This window comes from Prionailurus bengalensis, chromosome A1 (assembly GCF_016509475.1).
Source record: "Prionailurus bengalensis isolate Pbe53 chromosome A1, Fcat_Pben_1.1_paternal_pri, whole genome shotgun sequence".
NCBI classification, from domain to species: Eukaryota; Metazoa; Chordata; class Mammalia; order Carnivora; family Felidae; genus Prionailurus; species Prionailurus bengalensis.
Window position 1 is genome coordinate 231674943 of NC_057343.1, and position 21450 is coordinate 231696392.

General features: G+C 41.6%; 1 protein-coding gene across 2 annotated transcripts in view; it reads left to right on the forward strand.

The window, feature by feature from the left end:
* The window catches only part of CTNND2 (catenin delta 2), a 940792-nt gene that overhangs the window by 451106 nt on the left and 468236 nt on the right, over nt 1-21450 (forward strand). The gene's annotated exons all lie outside the window — the stretch shown is intronic.

A 21450-nucleotide genomic window follows, 5' to 3' on the forward strand; every position in this document is an offset into this window, starting at 1 on the left:
GGCGACTTTAGAAAGCGAGTCGAGATAAGGCTGAGTCCCGAACCAGGCAACAGCACTGAGAATGAGTAGGAAGCAGAAGGTGAAACGATAAAGCATTGGAATTAAAGCAGTTAATCTCTGAGTAAATGGGGTGGATTGGAGGAAGGAGGGAAGAGCCTGTCCGCATGGTTTTTAAGTTGAAAACGGAATGTTGCAAAAAGTTTACAGAAGGAAAGAAAATGGCCTAAGGAAGTGTTCACAATACCAAGAAACAATCTGGCGAGGAAGTCGTGCCTGGAATTTTGTAACGTTAGAGAAAATTCCGTGGAACTGGACTTCCCCGTGTGGCTGTGGGTTTTCTGGTCTCAACCAGACAACACGTAGAAGCTGACTTTTGTCAGCCTCTGTGATGTGATAATTTCTGTTTGTAACGAGCAGTGTCAGTTGATTGACTGACTTCTCTGAAAATGCATCCAGGTTTTCAGTCCCCTGTTGCTTCAATAAATGCGGCGGCTTTACACCTTTCTGTGCTGAAAGCGAATTAAGAGGGTCCTGGGTTTAGTGTGCTTGCTTCCATATCGATTTATCCAGCTCCCAACAACATGGCTGACTGAGCTGATGTCTACTGGCCTTCTTTCTGCATACTAGAAACTCTTAGAAATCATCAATAAAATATGACCAAAATATTTAATCCATAGCTAATCTCCAAGGAAAGCAAGGGGTATCTCCAGGCACCAGAAATTGAGAAATCAAAGCCAGTGGAACGTGAAAGCAAGGCTCTGAGTTTAAGATCCAGATATAAACTGAGAGGAAAGAGAACCAGATGCTAAAAGCCCGTTGCTAAAGGCTGAATGAATGTGTGCCCCCCCCCCCCCCCCCCCGCCGCTCCAAATTCATATGTTGAAACCTAATCCCCAGTGTAATGGTATCTGGAGGTGGGGTCTCTGGGAGGTGACTAGGTCATGAGAGTGGGGCCTTATGAATGGGATCAGTGCCCTTATAAAAGAGACCCCACAGAGCTCCCTCATGCGGATACAATGAGCAGGTGGCAATCTGCAAGCCAAGAAGAGGGTTCTCACTAGAATCCAGCCATGCTGACATCCTTATCTCAGACTTCCCAGTGCCCAGAACTGTGGGAAATATTTTTTATAGGCCATCCAGTCTATAATACTTTGTCATAAAAGTCCGAACAGATGAAGACACCCACCCAGAGAGAAGGATGCAATTTTAGGCTGGATGAAGAGGGACCTGAGCCATCTCTACACAATGCCTAGAGGCTCAAAGTCCAGCCCCATCTGTGGAAAAAGCTAGAAACTCTCTGACCACTGGTTTGGGATCAACAGGGCAGCCGGTCCACTCAGGGCACTTGGGTGGGGAAAACCCTCTTCCTTGAGAAACCCAAATTCTAGACCCATTTGAAGGTAGCATCTAAATTTGCACCCTGCGTGCCGTGCAGAAACTCTAGCTCGAAAGGTTAACCTGAAGACATTGTCCAGAAGCCCTTCGGCGCCAGCATGGGCAAAGGTAACACTTCTCTGAAGGGCCCTTCCACAAAGCAGATCATGCAAAAATCCCACAGGAAAAAAAGAGAAAACGCTGCTGAACATGAGCTCAGAGTTAAAAATGTCAAGTGGCAAGACAAATGAGTCACCATGAAGGAGTCAAGGTTTGCAACAAACAGAATGATTAGCAATCCAGGAATTTGAGCAGAGCAAACTGAAAGAAACAAAAGAAGAAAGCATAGAAATTGAAAAAGGACGAAATAGAATTTCTAGAAATGAACTAGTATAGTCACTAAAATTAAAGCCTCGTGGGAATGTTTGAGTAACCCCAGTATTGACGATACACTCATTAGACATTTCAGAATAGTGGTCAAGGGCCTGACAAACACCTTGGAAACAGTGTCTAAACAGCTATCTGAAAGCTCGCTATTATTTTGGCGAGTCACTGCTTCCTGTGGTTTACGCCATGGGACTATTGAGATGGTTTCATTCTTTCCCCAGATTTTTATCCTGAGTTTTTTTTTGATTGATAAGTACCTCCTAATCCCCTTATTCATTTATTTTTTGTTGAATAAATTTGACATGTAACATTGTATACGTTTAAAGCATACAGCCTGTTACTTTGGTACGTTGATATATTGTAACATGATTGCCCGTGTAGGGATATTTGTCACATTATGCAATTATAGTACAATATTATTGTCTATATTCACTATACTGTGCATTAGATCTCCATGGATTATTTACTACTTGTTACAAGTTTGTATCCTTAAACACCATCACTCTTACCCCTGCTTCCCATCCGCCGGTAAAATCACCATTTTACTCTGTTTTTTACAGGTTTTCCTTTTATAGATTCCACATATTCTCTGCCCTACTTTTCTCTCTTAGCACAGTGTGCTTAAGGTCCATGCATGTTGTCCTGATTGGAAGGATATCCCCCTTTCTCATAACTGACTAATATTCCATTCTATATATGTACCACATCTTCTTTATCCATTCATCCATTGATGGGCATTTGAGTTGTTTCCATATCTTGGTTAATATGAAGTAATGTTATGGTAAACATAGGAAGGCAGAGATCTTGTCAGAATCCTGTTTTCATTTCTCTGGGTATTTACCCAGGAGTGGGCTTGCTGGATCATATGGTAGTTCTATTTTGAATTTTGTGAGAAACCTCCATGCTGTTTTCCGTAGTGGTTGGACCAACTTACATTCCCACCAACAATGTATAAGGGTTCCCTTTTCACCACCCCTTTTCATGCTTGCCAGCACCTGTGAAATCCCCCCTTATAGACCTGAAGTGTCATAAGTGGACTTACTGTTTGTTTTAATGAGTTTCCATGTTATGATCACACAGTGAAAAATCACTTTTCTTCTGTCACCTTCATCTCCATTGGCTGGAAGACCAGATAGATCCTTAGGGACTCTGATTCCAAAGGATCATATAACCTCTCAGGTTGCCATGATTCCCTCTTTCGCGGACTGGGGACCACTTTTATCCCAGGACACCTGGGACCCTGGAAATACCACAGGACTACAGTTTTCTTTTATTGTTAACTATGCCGTGAGTCTCACTCTCCCTGCTGACATTGCCGTTTCTTGGTGTTGATTAGAATAACGATTCCAGCTTGGCACTTTACACTAAGACATTTTTAACTCTCTAATTTGAATTAATAAAAGAAGAAACTGACATATCTTAGTTAAAACAGGAAGAATAGCACAGTATCACTAAAAGCGAACACGTACTTTTTATCTTATTCTTTTTACAAACTAAATTTAAAGGCAGACAGTACTTAACTCATCTTTATGCCCTGTAAAAGAACTATGTATGTGTTAGATGTATGTTTAAAGACACTTATTAAAAGTTCTGAATACTTCCGAATGTCTAAAAAAAATGAATTGTCAGTTGCACAATAAAGCTGATTGGTCAGAATTCATTTTAGGGATTTCTGCCCTTACTACTAAGATTAAATCCCCAATAATTACTGCTCAAATAATGTTAATAATTCTGTAAGTAAAAAGATATTACCCGGAGCCCAAACACATCTTTTTAAAAAAACAATCTAGTAAAAAGTGTTTGTTCATTTAGTCTGCTTACTTATTTTAAATACGTATATAACACAGAGAGAAAACAAATTAAATTTCAAAAGCCAGAACCTGTTAAGACATCTTTTTCCACGCATGAATATTCTGGGCAGGGCCAGGCCTGACAAAATCGCCAGGCTAACACAATGGCTACTCACCCCAGAGACATCACAGATGTCAGGACCTTGGACATGTACTAAGACGAGCACAACGTGTAGGATGGAGAGAGGCATCTTGGGGCCAGCTCATTCCAAATAAAGCCAAGCCAGGCAGAAACCATCCAAAAAGAGGAAGGTGGGGGATGAAGGGGTTACACAGTAGAGCTGGCCTGTCATGTCCAAAGCAGGGGCAAGCCCGGGAGAACCTAAGCTGTCTTCACTCTCTTGATGGAGTTCACAGCCTGTGCTGGCTCCATGGACACTTCCTGCACATCTTGGACACATTGCAGCTCTCCTGCAGGCCATGCTGTGGACACCAGCCTCGTGGATCGGCTTCTACCTGTGCTCCTTGCATGCATCCATGAGTACCCTTGTGAGCAATACCCCCTCTTCAGTCTGGGCAGCAGGACCCAGCCTTGGGTTCTGTACTTCTACTGTGTCCAGCTCCTGCTCCTAGACCACACTCAGGATACCCAGTTCCCTGGAAACATCGACAGAGCACAGTTCTCCTTCATTGTAAATTCTACCCGTATAACGTTGCTGCTGCTGAACCTGCACGTGTGGAAATTTGAACCCGCAGAAGATCATTCGCCCCAGAATGAGCTTGTCACAGAGAATCGATTGGGTGGTATGAGAGAGGGCAAGTGGATAAGAAGGCATCGGTAACTTTCATGGTGATGGTCTTACAGAACCACTGCTAACGGGGGCCTTGGAGATGTGGTCCTCTCCTCAGTATCTCTGGAGTCTTCGGATAGTATGCTCGTCAGCAAGTAATTTTTTATCGTCATTTTTAGAGGCGTGATTTTTTCTGACGTACTTCAAGTCAGAATGGAGGGGGGTAGCTCGCAATACTCAAAACTTTGGAAAAGGAAGAGAAAGAGGAGTCAACTTTTTATTGTCCTTAGTAAGTCTTTACACTTGACTCTGTAGACTTTCCTCTCCATGTGATGTGTCATAACCTAGTGTTGATTTGAGCGTAGAATTGGGGAGACACCAGCTAGTATGTTTTGCCATATTTTCTTCGACTTTTTTTCCCCCAAAGACAATAGATCTGGAGGAACTCGTTAATAAACTGGCAGATGAGTTTCAAGATCCTGATGAAAAGGTCCGGAACCCAGTAGTAATCGGTAACTCCTCTGAATGAACTACCTTCCAGATGAATGGCTGTAGGAGAGAACAGTCTCCTTTTAAAAGTTCCGTAAAGTCCATTTTTAGTTGCACCCCTCATCTGTTTCCACAAAGGCTGCCATTCGAGAAGCTTTTCCAAAAATGGCCGTCTGCACCTGCGGATTCAGGTGGAATACCGTCTTCAACAGCACCTTGCACAGGTAGCCACCATGGACTGTAGCAGCACCCATAGTTTGATAATGAAATTCCAAGGAATAATAAAAAAAAAAACAAACAAACAAAAAAAAAAAAAACCCTCCAGATGGATGTGGTCATCTCCTTGCCAGTATTTTTGGAGAGGCTAAACTGGACCAGCCTGCTAAATTTACTTAATCACCTCAATTGGTTTTAATATTTTTAGGGCCTGGACCATTTTGGGAGGAGAAACAGATGTTGTATGATAGCTGTGAGTTTTTCAGGACCTGCTGCTGAAATAATTACAGATCAGGAACCGCACAGTCAAAAGTGATCTTCATTCGAGTCAGTTTGGCAAAAATAAAGGTGGCGGGAAGGCTGTCTCCCTTTTGTTTGTCCGCTTAGTCCTTTCGTTTCAAAATTGGGACACGGCTCGTGTGAGAATGCCCAGGTGCACAGCTGTTGCATTTATTATGTTTCCGAGTTTTACCATTTGCTAAAACATGCATATTCATCAACAGTAATTGAGAGCAACCCATTAACTGTGAAAGTAAGAGGATGCAAAAAAAAAAAAAAAAAAGAACAGTCTAGTTTCTTGTTTGGGATATTTTGTATTATTTCAAGAAAAACTCTGAGTAGACATAGCGAAAGACGGAGGGTTTTTGGAAAATATTTTAATACACTTACTTGGAAAAGTTGTGCATATTAATAACAATGTGAACAGTAATTTTGTGAAAATATAAAATGTTTCCAGTCATTTTTACCAAAATTATTTAAGAAAAATGTATCTTCCAAAATACAAAAACAGTTACAATGATCATGAAGTCTAAAGAAAAAAGTGGGGTAGGGGAAGAAGAGAGAAATATCCCTTCCATTAGGAGAAACAAGGCACACGAGGAGAAATCATTTGGGGGTCTCTACCTGTACTCAAGGTAACTGACTAAACAAGGTGTTAACTCTTTCATGTCGTTAGGTATTTATAGTAAATATGGCCACAGTGACTGAACACCTGTATCAAAACCATGGCTGAATATTTGTAGAATTTTAGTTAACAGAGTATATGACTCAATCTCACCTCTTTTTATCTCTTAAACCCCATACCCCACCCAGCAATCAATCCTGTTACCTTACCTTCATAATCTAGCCAGGATCACTCAGTCCTCTTCAGCTTCTTACCTAACGGGGCCTCTGCTCTATCACACCTGAAGAGTTGCCTTTGCCCCATGACTGGCCTCCCAGCTTCAGCTCCTCAAGAGTCTATTCTCAAGAGTCTGTTCTCAGCACAAGAGTCAGTGTCATCTTTAAAAGCTTATGTCAGTTATTTTCACTCTCTAGTTCAAGTACTTCCTGCCTCTCAGGATACTCAGATAAACGTCAAAGTGCCTATTACAACTGAGTTGATCTTCTGATGTTCACCGCTCCCTGGGCTGGTGACATACAGCCCTTCGGGTGCTGTGTTCCCTGGAGGACATTGAAAATGTTCTTTCCTCTGCCTGGGACTTTCCTCCCATACCTTATCACCTGCTCCCCCTTTTCACCAGCTTGGTGAAGACCTCCCAATACTTCATTTAGAACTTAACACTTCACCTTATGTATCCCTGTTTCCTTTTGTCACCTTCCAACATACTATACATTTATTTACTTACTAATCCCATCTAATATCTTCCTCTCTCAACAACAGAATTAAGAACATTTGTCTGTTTGGTTAACTACTGAATTTCCCTAAATGTACCCAGAGAGTCCTAGGCACTTGTAGAGAATCAATAAATATCTAGTGAATGAAATATCCAGTGTGTTTGCCGTATAGTTTTTTACTCACGTCATTTAGATATAATCTCCAAAGTGAATCTTAGGTCCTAGTCACCACTAGCTAACAAAAGTTAACTCAACATAACTAATTAAAACTGCTTCTAGGGGCGCCTGGGTGGCTCAGTCGGTTAAGCGTCCGACTTCAGCCGGGTCACGATCTCGTGGTCCGTGAGTTCGAGCCCCGCATCAGGCTCTGGGCTGATGGCTCGGAGCCTGGAGCCTGTTTCCGATTCTGTGTCTCCCTCTCTCTCTGCCCCTCCCCCGTTCATGCTCTGTCTCTCTCTGTCCCAAAAATAAATAAACGTTGAAAAAAAAATTAAAAAAAAAAACTGCTTCTAAACGAACACATTTTTCCAGTCTCTATAGAGCCTGCCTCACTGATCAGTTGACAATGGAACTCTGTCTCATTTATAAATAAAATGACTTTCCCAGCTGCCAAAGCTTAGCAGCCAAACCTCTAGTTCATAAACATCTTCCTCTTCTGCTTTCTAATTCATTAATAATAGTAATAATACAAGAAATTGAGTCAGGGTTTGCTTTTTACATGACAAAGAAAAAAAGGTATAGCTCTGTATAGATATAGATATATATCATTTTATATATATTTATACCTGGTGCAACTATGGCAAGGGGTTTGTACTCTAACTGAATTCTGGCAGAGTCAGTCAAAAGTTGAGAAAGTAGGAAATGATGCCAGGAAATGGTTTGTATCTCTCACCCTGCTAGGATGGAGTCACCACAAGTGAATCCTCAAAATATGTAACTGGGAACCAAGTTTCCTTTATGCATAGGCTTATATGCCTGAGAACTCTGGCGTAAGTTTTTTTTTTTTTATCAAAAACACAAGTGAAAGATGGAAAAATGGTTTAACAAAAAGCCAAAACACCCAAAGAAAAAAGTAATTAGTCCTCCTTATGGATGTATGGGTATTACTGCACAATTTAAGAGATGGATGGATGGATGGATGGATAGATAGAGGGATAGACAGATAGATAGTAGACAAACAGAATGTATTACTTCAGTAGACACTTATAAGTACGTTTTCAAGTTTTGTGCATAATTGTCATGAGAAATAGCCTTAACAGTGTACCATATACCAAAAATAGGATTATTATTTGAATACACTTTCTAACTTGGCCAGAAGCGATACAATATAATTACAGTACACTTGAAATGAAATGTTGGAGCGGGAGCACTTAAATTGGAAAAGCTATTATGTTGGACTTGTGCGATTAATCTCTGAGAAGAATGGCAAACAGGTTTTTAATGAGTTTTAAATGTAGGACTAAGATTGATGGATCGTCCACACTGGGTACCAAGGCTGAGGAGTAAACCAGCGCGGGGAAGGAGGGCATCCATGCAAAGTCCACATGGGACGGAGGCAGTTCCTGGTGTCAGTGTTGTCCTTTTGTTTGTTTCTTTACACCATGGCCATTTCTTTGCTGTAGACCAGAGTTAAGAAACCTATAGACTGGAATTGTAGCAACTCATTTCTTTGTTGACATCTTTAATCATTTAAACAACACACCGTATAGCATAAAAGTCACTTACTTCCCAAGACCCCAGAAATAGAGTTTATTTCCCATTTATATTTGTAACTTTACTTAAAAAAAAAATTCTGCGGGGCGCCTGGGTGGCGCAGTCGGTTAAGCCTCCGACTTCAGCCAGGTCACGATCTCGCGGTCCGTGAGTTCGAGCCCCGCGTCAGGCTCTGGGCTGATGGCTCAGAGCCTGGAGCCTGTTTCCGATTCTGTGTCTCCCTCTCTCTCTGCCCCTCCCCTGTTCATGCTCTGTCTCTCTCTGTCCAAAAATAAAAAAAAAATTAAAAAAATTCTGCTTCAGTTTTCGTGCTGAAATTTTTTCTCATTATAACCTATTTCAATCCAGTTTATTATTTTGAAGGGAAAAAAAAGTAAGTAGAATATTCCTTCCATAAGTGCACCTAGAATATCCTAAGACTGAAGTCCGAGGTCACAAAGGGTGAACAATCATCCACTGCCACATCAAGAAATGTGCAGTGAGGAACAGGTATGCCAGGAGAGACCAAGGCCAGGACTCAAGTTGAGAAACAATGTGTGGCAGATATCGGTGCTTTTCAGTAGATCAAGTCCAAAGTGAATGCCAAGGAGCCAAGCCTTGCCTGAAAGATCACCTGTGTCTTCTCCCTGTGAGGTCATTGAGAGTGAGACATAAATAACTTTGACTTTAAAATTGCAAATGTGATCTCTCTCATCCTCAGCTCTTTGCTCTGGGCCAGGAATTATGCTCTCTAGTTTGAGTGGACACACACAACTTGCAGAAGTGAGTTTAGATATCCCTGGATTATAGTGAAAAAGAGAGGCATTTATTCATCAGCAAGGCTAAATCTCAGTGATCCTCTGTGGTGCTCTGATCTGAATGCTTGTGTCCCTCCTCCCCCAAATTCTTATGTTGAAATTTTAGCTCCCAATGTGCTGGCATTTGGAGGTGAGACACTTGGAAAGGGATTATTTCAGGCAGGTGGAGGCTTCGTGGTGGCAATAGGGCTCTTACAAGAGACCCAGAGAGGTCCTTCACCCTCACCGCCATGTGAGGACACAATGAGAAGTCTGTGACCTGGAAAAGATTCCCCACCCAACCGCGCAGGCACTGGGATCTCAGACGTCCAGCCTCCAGAACTGTGAGAAATAAGTCTGTTGTTTATAAGATGCTCAGTTCGATGCACTCTTAGAGCAGCCCAGACAGACTGAGACACCACCAGGACCTGGGTGCCACCTGCAGTGTCTGTTACCTCCTACCCTTGTTTTCCTCTGTCACCTTCAGTTAGTTCGGTTCAGACCACAGGGTTCACTATAACCTGGATATCAAATAACAACGAAACAGTGATCCTAATATCACCTTTGAAAATTTTTTTAATGTTTATTTATTCTTGAGAGAGAGAGACAGAGCATGAGTGAGGGAGGGGCAGAGAGAGAGAGGGAGACACAGAATCTGAAACAGGCTCCAGGCTCTGAATTCTCAGCACAGAGCCCAACGCAGGGCTCGAACTCACCAGCCATGAGATCATGACCTGAGCCGAAGTCGGATGCGTAACCGACTGAGCCACCCAGGCGCCCCACTAATATCACCTTTTAATGAAAAAACATTTTATTGTTAAATTTTTAAACTTTACCCAGAATGTAGATGGGTGCTACACAGTATCTTTTAGAAGCAATGTCTTGGTCCCTATTTCTTTCAAATCTAAAATTACTTCTTGAAAACTAATTTTCCCAATCCTTGAGTGCAAATAGTTGAATTTTTCAAAATGTGACTCTATTATTTCCTTCTTTATGAGGAGCGTTGTTGGCTCAGTGATCCATTCCAGCTTTGAAATTTAGTGATTTTATAATGCTTGTCCATCGAAGCTAGAACATGTTGCAAATGGTTTGCGTCAATCATCCTGAGGGTAACAGAGTCCCAGTGACCTTGACCTATTGTCTCTGGGCTTAGTCCACCCCAAAGTCAATCAGAGTTCTTGAAGCTAGACCAGCTAGAGCTACACCTGGTTCTTATAGCTGAGAGGTTCATAAGCAATCTCTTACTCTGGGTCGTATTGGATCTCCTCCCTACCTGGCCTGTTTCTCATTCCTTGGGTTTATTTTTACATGTAGTCTCAGGTTCTTGCAAAATGGTGGGGTTTGGGGCTGAGGTTGGGATTTTTGTACCTTCTGCCCTGTCTATACATATCCAAGTACATGTGCAGATGAGACCTGAAAATGCTTCACTTATTTTTTCATGTTTATCCACTCAACAGATACGTATTTGGTGACACTTTTGTTCCACACACTTCTAGGGGCATGAGATTCAGCAGTAAACAAGACAAGCAAAGGGAACCATAAAGAATAATAAAGCAGAACAAGGGTGAAAAGAGTAAAGGGATAAATGGTATTTTATGTATAAAATAGCCAGTTAAGGCAAAATGATATTTGAACAGAGCTCTCAGGAAGAAGAGAGGGAATGAGCTGTGTCTGAGGGAAAAGTACTAGCAAGTGCAAAGGTCCTGAGGCACTTGAAGGAGAGCACCTGCTGGGATGGCATGAAGGAGGGGGCAAGTCCAGGAATAGGTGGGAAAATGCAGAGAGGCCACCTTTGGGGGTAACACCATAATCAATTAGTGGGGAAAAAAAGCAAGTGGGAAGCAAGTGGGGAAAAAAAAGGAAGTGTATGTTTGGGATTATTATACACAAACACGCTTCTCAGTACTAAAATATGAGTGAAAGTTCATGTGTCAACATTTAGGTTTTCCAATGTATATCAAATCAGAAACAGGTTGGACAGTTATTAAAGAAACAGGCGATAAGTATTAGCCATAATTCAAAGCTTTATTCTCTGCATATTTTCCACTGACTTTCTTCATTAGGTAGTCTATTTTCTATTTCTTCTTGGGCTATTGTTTCCTGGGGTCGCCCTGTGCTGTGAGGTGGGAAACCTTTAGCACACGGTGTGTGAGGAATGCCATGGTCCCATCTATGTTGGAGGCTCCCTTTGACTGCATTTATATAATGGACTGTTGGAGGCAGAATGTACCAGGAGCGAGATCATTAAATCTGTTGTCAAGGGGGCCCAAGAGCTCTGTCCATTCCAGTTGGGTGATCTTGTCAGAATGATGGGTAAACATTGTTTGAGAACAGTTCTGCTTCATCAGAATTCTAAGCATGAATTCTGCAGTGTGAGAATAGCCACCTTGTCAGATTGCTTGGGGTGTAGACCACTGGACCTTTTATCAGTACACAGACCGCAAGGTCTGTGCGAGGCAAGGAAAGAATGCAGGTTCTGAATTCGTTTGCAGGTACTTGCAACATGATACTGGCCTGAATGTAGATGTAAAATCATAAAACATTGAACAGAGGCTGCAGCATTGGCTAAATGCACTCTGGCAAATGTACACATAATGTCCTCCAGGTAGGTTAGAAATTATGGTCGCGAGGTTTTATTCGCGTTCGTTTTGAAGTTTTAAATGAGCTCTCTTTTACCATCTTCCTGCAAATTTGGGGATTTGTGATATGTGAAGAAGAGGCGCTTTTTGTGGAGGAATAAAAGAACTATCTGGAAACATTTTCCTTTCCGAGAGCAAAGGCAGTTAGCTGTATATGCTGACAAAGCACGTGAAAGGCGGGCAGTATTAAATCTATCACCTTAGTCGTTGTTGCTCTTTTAAGAAGTGCAAAAAGGAAGAGTATCTTTATCTTTAATATATTGTGGTGGGTAAGAGGAGCCCCTGCTGTTCCACTGACTGCTGCCAAGTAGAACTTTCCATGGTGCGGTTTCAGTGCTTAAGACGCTGTTTATCTTTCTACATGAAGTGGAAAACGTAAGACTGACACACTGTTGATGGCGATAAGATGCAAATGACAATCTAGAACTCTGCTTGAGACAGAATTCTTTGTCTCGCCAGCAGCATTGTTTCACTAAATATTAGTTTAAACTTGGTAACTCCAGGGCACCTGGGGGGCTCGGTCGGTTGAGCGTCCGACTTCAGCCCAGGTCATGATCTCGCAGTGCGTGAGTTTGAGCCCCGCGTCAGGCTCTGTGCTGACGGCCCGGAGCCTGGAGCCTGTTTCCGATTCTGTGTCTCCCTCTCTCTCTGACCCTCCCCTGTTCATGCTCTGTCTCTCTCTGTCTCAAAAATAAACAGAAAATTAAAAATAAAATAAAATAAAAAAATAAACTCGGTAACTCCGTCAGCTGTGTGGTAAAACGGAAACGGAACTTGTAATAGCCACGTGGTCTGTGCCCAGCCCTCTGCTGAGCACGTTCTATGTACTTTCGTTGACTGTTCCCCTTGTTTGTTTCCTCCTTATAACACACCTTTGAGCCAGACTAGCACCATAATCTGTACTTTATAGAGGAATACAGTGAGGTGGGGCGGTTAGGGGGCTTCATCGGCTGGCCATCCGGGTGGAGAGCTGGTTTTAGGGATCAGGACACCCAGAGTTTTTCCATTACACACGTGAATCACTCGATCCAAATGATCTCTCTGAAGATCTGAAGTGTCTAGAATTGTGCACTCTGGCAAATGTTTTTACATGGTCTTATATCGCATCCTTTACTTTATCTTGTCCACGGTGACGATCTCAAGTCTGATCGCAGAGAGTTGGGCGAAGATAAGACAAAAATAAGATCAGTAAAAGTTAGGAAGAGGAGAATCAGCGGGAAACAGTTGAACCCACTGCTTTACAGCAGGACTTCTAAGAAATTTCCGTATGTTAATGTGCTTTATGGATCTGCAAGAGGAAAGTAGAAACTATGGTGTTTTCCAAACGCACATGGCCACGTCAGGGAGCGCACATTACTGTCCTGGGGTGCACTGTTTTTCTCCTGGTCCCTGTCAGAGAACTAATGAACTAGAGAGGAAGGATGTGCTCTCTCTCTGGTTCCCCTCCCCAGTCTCTTCACCTGTTTCTGCTTAGAGACTGAAGTTTTCATTTAGGGGATTTCACATTCACAGATCTGCCTGGGAATCCCACAGCCAGGATGCTCGTGTGGAAACGCACTTTAGGACAACTCCTCCTTGCTAATATTTTCTGGGATCACAGTGTCCCCAGTTTTCCTATAGAAGTCAGAGTCCAACAGCTGTTCGGGACTTTGCTCCCATCCCCGTGTGTGAAAACTCCATCTACACTTCTCTCCACGCATCCACGTTGGGTTATGGAACAGCTTGCACGGGAGCTACTGGAAAGGTTTCCACACAGACGCCCCACCATTCTCTCAGAAGTCCACAGTCACATTCTTGAGCTTGGAAGTAAGCAAATTCTCAGGGATGTACTCGAGTTATTCACATCAGTGAAGCCTGGAGAGAATAAAGGTCAAAACTGGCAGGACTTAATAAGATGCTCTTTATTAAGCCCTAAGTTAATGTCAGACTGTTTGGCTTTTGACATGCATTAACTCATTTAATCTGAATAGCTCTTTTAGGACCATACTCTTCCTATGATATGAAAACTTGCCCCGCTAGTAAATTACAGGACTGGAACTGGGCCGTAGTCCAGGGTCCAGATTCTAGAGCCCATGCAAGTAACACTGTAATGTTTTGTCTCTCGTCAGTTAATATGATGGTTAAGTTTCTAAGGGAGTTGGGAACCTAAAGGGTCACAATCAGAGAGATAACAGTGGACTCCAGGAGGCAGCCAAAAAGGAATGGAAGCAGACGTCCCAGCAGTGAAGACAGGCAAGGAGCCATATTTTTGGGTTTTGGAATCATTCAGTGTGATGACAAGAATCTGGTAAAGATGCTATGAAACAGCATCCTGTGCCCTAATAGAAAGGCAGTCAAAAGTGCCTGCAGTTTGGGAATGATCAATCATCACCCTTAGGAGGTACATATACCTGACCTCTTCTTCATCAATGAGGAGTCAATGAGCCTTCCATTTCTTAAGAAGACAACGAGGGAATAATACCAACTTGTGGAGTCAACAGTCCTGGCACCACCACTATCTCTGTGACCTTTAAAAATGCTGCCACTTCTTTCGATCTTAAAAACATGGATTATCCTACAGAGGGTGTCATATGAATTAATGCGGTGACATGTCAATTGTCATGCAAATATAATGTGGTGAATTAATATTGTTTCTCCATTGTGCAGCTGATATATCTAGCCATTCTGCTTCTAGAAAATTTTAAGTTTGAGATCATCTGTACAAAATTGTTCCTAGACCTTGAACTCTGGATAGTATTTTTGGAAAAGATAAATTGCAATAACATTTTTAAATAACAGAACGTATTTGGGGCTGCCTTCCCAGGTCTTGGGGCTGAAATGTAGAAGCGTGTACAGCTAAGTGCGTGAGAGGCATTTCTCAGGGCCCACATGTGATACAGCTCTCTGCTGTGTCACAGCACCTGTGTCTAGCCACTGATGTGAGACTATCATCAGTGCAGAGCTTCCTGTTGCTATGAATAGAATACTCATAACAGCTGGAGGGGTTCGCTAAAAGGAGTCTCTGTTATCCCCTCGCCACACCCTATTTTGCACAGCAAGCGTACTGGGCAAGTATACTTTTACATATGGGTAAAACCAGCGCGGTCTCCTTGATGCAGAAAGGAAAAAGCCAAATACAATCCTTCCCTTGGGGCACATCAAGAAGTTTCAGAACCCATTACAATCTATTGCCCAGATGACTGAATTAGATTCTAGATGAGTGATGGTAATAAGTGTGCATTTGCCCAAGTGGGTAAAGACTGAAATGCGATTTGCAATCTTGTAGATGCTGTGCTGGGCCAAGACGAATTCGTAAGAGTAGCTTAAAAGTTCCATTGTCTTTAATTGTATTAATTAAAGTATTATTCATTCTCTTGGAATACGAAAGATTCCGTGATAATAAATAAATAAATAAATAAATAAATAAATAAATAAATAATCTTCTCATTGCCAGTGGGGAAGATTTCTGCAGAGATAGAGTGTAAGTAATCTTGTATTGTTTCTCAGAGGTGCCTGAAGGAGCAGTGTTGAGTTACAGGAAAAGCAAAATCTTAGCTTCCTATTAAATGTGATCACTTTAATTCTGAGCAGAACAAACCTTCCTTGATAAGCATTGGTTGCCATTAGTTCAAGTAAAAAAAGTCTTCCTTTTTCATGCCCTTATTTTCTCTCCTGCTAGAAATGTGTGATCCCTTCTTGAATGACAAAATGATTGATTTTAAACCAACACATCAAAAACTGAAAGGCAAAAGGGAGGAAGGGGGAGGGAACGAGTCCCACAGAACTTTCTAAGCTGCCTCAGAAAAGAGACTTTAAAGGTCACCTCCTGCCATTTAATTTGAAATTCCCAGCCAATGCTTGGAAATCTAAATCAAGATCAAGCTCATCGTGAGAGGTAGCGGTGTGCCGGCTCTGGGTGAGGCATTGCACTGTGCCTCACACAAATATACGGGGTTCAGGTAAACTGTTTCCACTAACAACGGGAGGACCGTGATTATGACGTGTGTACCCCGCGATAAGGTGAACTAGAAAAAAACTAGAATGGGGTCCGGAAAACTGTTATTATCACTCTATCTGGCAAAACAAATAAGGTTCTTTGCATGATTCTTCACCCTGGAAGCAAACAGAAAATAATACTGATTTTATCTTCCTTCTCTTCTTCCTCTCAGTAGCAGCATTTAAAATCCACTTCAATTCCATATTTTAGTCCCATACTTGGGCCTTTTTGCTACCAGTGTTTGAGTAGTTCCTATCCACCCCGTTTAGCTTAGACCCAGAACAAGTTCAGTAGTTCCGACTTCGGTGCTGTGATGCAAAATGGGAGGTAAATGATGTGCCAGCATTCAGTTTCCTAATGCAGCTGGTGCGCAACTTACGATGGTTCAACTTAGAATTTTTTTTTTCAACGTTTATTTATTTTTGGGACAGAGAGAGACAGAGCATGAACGGGGGAGGGGCAGAGAGAGAGGGAGACACAGAATCGGAAACAGGCTCCAGGCTCTGAGCCATCAGCCCAGAGCCCGACACGGGGCTCGAACTCACGGACCGCGAGATCGTGACCTGGCTGAAGTCGGACGCTTAACCGACTGCGCCACCCAGGCGCCCCTCAACTTAGAATTTTTTGACAAAGCAATGCACATTCAAACTTTTATTTTGGATCTTTCCTTGGGTCCATGCTCTGTGGTCTGGTCCTCTCTCTGGCTGCTGGGTAGCAACAGCCCCCAGTCAGCCCCGTGATCACAGGATCCACAACCCAGACGCTGACCACCTTCTGTCTCCACACAACCATCCTGGTTTTTCACTTTCAATAGTTGACATGAAAGAGTCAACACTTCATTATAAAACGGGCTTCCAGTTCGATGATTTGGCCCACCTGTAGACTAATGTAAGTGTTCTGAGGACGCTTGAGGTGGGACAGGCTAAGCTATGGTGTGCAGTAGGTTAAGTGTATTAAAATGCATTTTCCACTTCTATTTTCAACTTGTGATGGGTTTATCAGGATGTAACCCCATTGCAAATTGAGTTAGATCTGTATTCAGAAAATTTCCATTTGTAAGAAAGAATTCGAAAGAGTACCCCTCTCCAAAAAATAAATAAATAAACTTTCTGTTCTAAATATTCTGTTAACTTGTGTCTTAAGAATGCATAACATGGAGAAATCAGAAGATTTTTGTAAACCAAGATTACATCTGATTTGAACATAGAGAAAATTAACTTAGGGCATCTGAAAGCAAAACGAATATTATGCTAATCATATTTTATAAGTAAAACCCTAAGGTCATCTAAAAAGTGTTACAGAGAATATGGGACAACCTATATGGAGAAGAACCAAGTAAATAATTTGCTACTAAATAGTTACTTTGGCCTGTGGCTCCTTTTCTGCATGTTAAAGCCTATAAAGTGTTCATGTTGGTAAGGTAAATTTTTGTTTATAGCAGTGCTCCAGAAGCGAATGAGCCTTGATTCTCCATAAAACAATCTTTTTCTGTTTATTAAAGGAAGTTATGTGTCATCCTATAGAAAATGATTTTCAAGCAGAGTAACATAAATCTAACAGAAACCAATACAGTGGTCTTAAGAAGGAAGAGTATAAATATGCACGGAAGAATATAAAAGAGAATCATGTTATATCTTTACCTAATGAAAAGCAAAAGTCTTAACTTACATCAGTGTAATTTTGAATTTGTTTTTAATGAGGTGTTCCTTTTTGAGGGGAGGAGTAAGTATACCGTGGCTGGTAATACTGGGTTATATGTTCTTTCAGTGCTATAATCCAGCCAGAAGAGAGCCTTGCCCAGATGGAAAACTCATCTACTTGTCAGAAGTAAGTCTTGTGCTCCAATATTCTGAGCCTCCTCTCTTTGGTTCATAATCCATATAATTGACAATAAGCAAGGACAAATTGGCCAGAGATGAGAGCATCTCAGGACAATGGGAAAGAATCTGCAGTCAGGTCTCTGTAAACTAGAAAGGACGCTGTTTCACCTTCTGCCAGTGTCCTTTCTGCTGAGAGAGCTCAAATGTTTTGCAAAACAATCAGGGCCTGCGTGTAGTGCTGTGGATGCTGGTATCAGTCTTGATGAGACAATTTTTAGTGTTAGGAATCAGCCTCTGATACCCACTGTCACAGACACCAGGGTTATGATGGTGTCAAAGACGTGTTGGTAGAGCAGTTATGTCTGTTGTAAGTAAGAAGTGGCATTTTAGGGAAAGGCACAGTGTGGAGGGCACACGTTTTGACCTCCCTGGCCTTTGGGTTTTTTTTTTTTTTAATGTTTATTTATTTTTGGAGAGAGACAGAGCGTGAGTGGGGGAAGGGACAGAAAGAGAGAAAGAGACAGAGACAGACAGAATCCAGAGCAAACTTCAGGCTCTGAGTTGTCAACACAGAGCCCGGCACGGGGCTCAAACCCGCAAACCGTGAGATCATGACTCGAGCCAAAGTCTGACGCTTAACCGACTGAGCCACCCAGGTGCCCCCGGACTCTCGTTTTTTCTACAGCTTCCTTTGTCACTTTCCAGCTCTCTGGTCTTTGGCAAGTCTTTTCAGTTCCCTAACCTGTGAAATGAAGATGATGTCACTTGCTTTTCAGGGTAGTTGACAGAGTCCCAGTTGCATATGTAAAAGGACCTGAAACAGGCAGGGGACTCATCACTGGTGGCTGTTGATGAGTAGGGTAGGCTCATGCAGATTTTTCTCCAGGAATTTTTCTTCAACCCAAGTTGATCAGTGTAATATACATATATTATGATGGAGTTCAAACACGTGCAACTCAAACAAATATATGCGCATAGTCTGTGTGTTTCAAAGGACAAGATTCTTCAAATTTTCATTTAAATGAGCTATTTCAAAACAAGTTTGGGTTTCTTGTCTGAGCTTTTTTCCTCCTTCTTGAAACCAACTGATATTGGATGTGTTACTGGATACAGGTCAACGTGATTGTTGGTGTAACAGGCTACAGAGAATGAAAAGATAGAATGAGTAGAACTTTGAAGAATCTCATGTCACTAAGTATCTAGATACATGATGCTTTAAAAAAAAAAAAAGATATTGTTAGATCATGGTATTCATTGCTAAAACCCAAAACAAAGCCTTGAAGTTTCCATAGAGTTGAGCTGTAGAAAATGAATTTCCTGGAGGAAGGAGCCACTTTACAATTTTCCAGCTTCTCTCTAAACAGCAGTGTCTCCAGTCATATATATATATGTATGTGTATATGTGTGTATATATATATATATATATATATATATATATATATGTGGGGTGGGGGGTGGATTCTGGAGTAAAATTGTTAAAATTATATGACCCGAAATAATTACATTTCTGAAAAACTGGAGACTTCCTGGCCCTTTGTAAAGGTTAAGTCATGTTAGTTTTTTGTTTAGGGGATTTTTTTTTTAAGTTTGGGGTATATTTTTCTATAGCAACTCAATTTCCCTTTGTAGAGCATGAAATGCCTTTCTATTTACCAATACCTTCCCTTCATTAATTCAGAGACTTGCAATAAAACTGTATCAGCCATAATAGTTGAAAGACCAGCAAATATTGAATTCCATTTGCTCTTTTTTATTGATGTTCTACAGCCTGGCCTTTCATCCTGTCTATGCCAGCTCTGGGTGCTTAGCCCGGAGGCACACAGTAGTTCTGATCCACGCAAACATATAACATCACTAAAATAAGCTAATCCATTATTTTTAAAGTTTCCTCCTGAAGCATGCTTAGCTTTAGAATTTACAATTATGCCTGAAATTATCCTTGTAATCGCCATGGAAAGTATCACTATTGGGACAAACAAGAGAGGAAAGCAATCTTTGGCATGCTATGGTTGCTTGTTGTATTTAGTTGAGTGTAAATAACCAAAGGAAAATGCTGAATGGAAGGAGATGCCATTACGCTTACTTTTTTTTTAATGAAAGAGTGTGTGATTCACATGTATTATTTAATCTGAATAAGTCTTAATTGATTTTCTGTTTCAAATTTAAAATAAGCATATTATGGGATTTAGGCAAACAGATTGCTAATGTGAGAAGTATATAAAAATGAGTTAAAAATGTCTTCCATAAAAAATGATTACCATTAGACGTTAGTATTTTAGTCTGATCCTACAGTAAGATTACCACCCCTAAGATAATTGTGGTGCGAATTTTTCGTAGAATCCAAGGTTTGCATCTGTGTTTGGCAATGCACAGTTCGGGGAGAAGGATGACACTCTACTTGGCATGTTTCTAAAGCCCTTGAGTCTAGCTATGGTTCTACAGCAAAGTAGGGTGATGTTGAGGAAATACAATGCCGCTAGCCTTCAATTCTTATGTTAAATGTGGCTTTTGTATTAGCTGAGCTACAGAGCCTTTTTTTAAATCAGGTTAAAAGCTAATATAATTTAAAGCTATGATTATTATACTTAAGGTATACTTCGAATCCAGAAATGGAATGGTATCATATGCATAAACATAATATGTATCGTACAAGAGACTCTGGTTCTAAAGTTAAGAGTTAATATTTTTCTCCCTTTTTTTTTCCAGTTTCTATAAATCCCAGAATTTTTGCGATAACAAAGTACTCCTTGTATTAAAGACTACTCTTATATTTCCTTCTTAGGTCTACCATGTATGATAACTTGTGGCAATGAGAATAGTCTATTAAGAGATGTTAGAGGGGTCCCTGGGTGGCTCAGTTGGTTGCACATCAACTTTGGCTCAAGTCATGATCTCATGGTTTGTGAGTTTGAGCCCTGCATCAGGCTCTCTGCTGTCAGGGGGTAGCCTGCTTCGGATACTCTGTTCCCCTCCCTCTCTGCACCTCCCCCCCCCACTCTCTTTCTCTAAAAAATAAATAACCATTTCATTTTATTTTTATAATGTTTACTTATATTTGAGAGAGAGAGAGAGAGAGTGAACGAGAGAGTGAACAGGGTGGTGGGAGGAAGGGGCAGAGAGAGAGGGAGACACAGAATCCGAAGCAGGCTCCAGGCTCTGAGCTGTCAGCACAGAGCCCGATGTGGGGCTCCCAACTCAGGAGCTGCGAGATCATGACCTGAGCTGAAGTCAGAGGCTTGACCGATTAAGCCACCCCGGCGTCCCTAAGAATGAAATGCACATTTTAAAAAAGAAGAGAGATGTTAGACATTTTGCAAACAGAATAAAGGATTATCGGTATGTTTAGTAAAGAAAAAAAATACTTACAAATAAGAGCAGAAAAATACAAAAATCCTAATATAGTGTGCAAAGGACATGAACATGTAATTACCAAGAGTAGATATTTGCAAGATAAATAAAAATGGGGTCAAGTTCTTAAAAATTGAAGAAGCCAAAATCAAAAGAAGTGTTATGAACTCAATGTGTATGTCCTTCAAAACTCACAGATTGAAATTCTAACTCCAGTGTGACAGCTCTGGGAGGTAGAGCCTTTGGGAGGTGATTAGGTCTTGAAGGGCCAGCCCTTATGGATGGGATTAGTGCCCTTATAAAAGGAATCCCACAGAGGGGCACCTGGGTGGCTGAGCGTCTGGCTCTTGGTTTGAGCTCACGTCGTGACCTTGCTCACGGATTCATGAGCTCCAGCCTCTCATAGGGCTCTGCGCTTACAGTGCAGAGGCTGCTTGGGATTCTCTTTCCCCCTCCGTGTCTCTGCCTCCCACTCTGCTCCTCACCTGCTGGTACATGGGCGTGTGTTTGTATG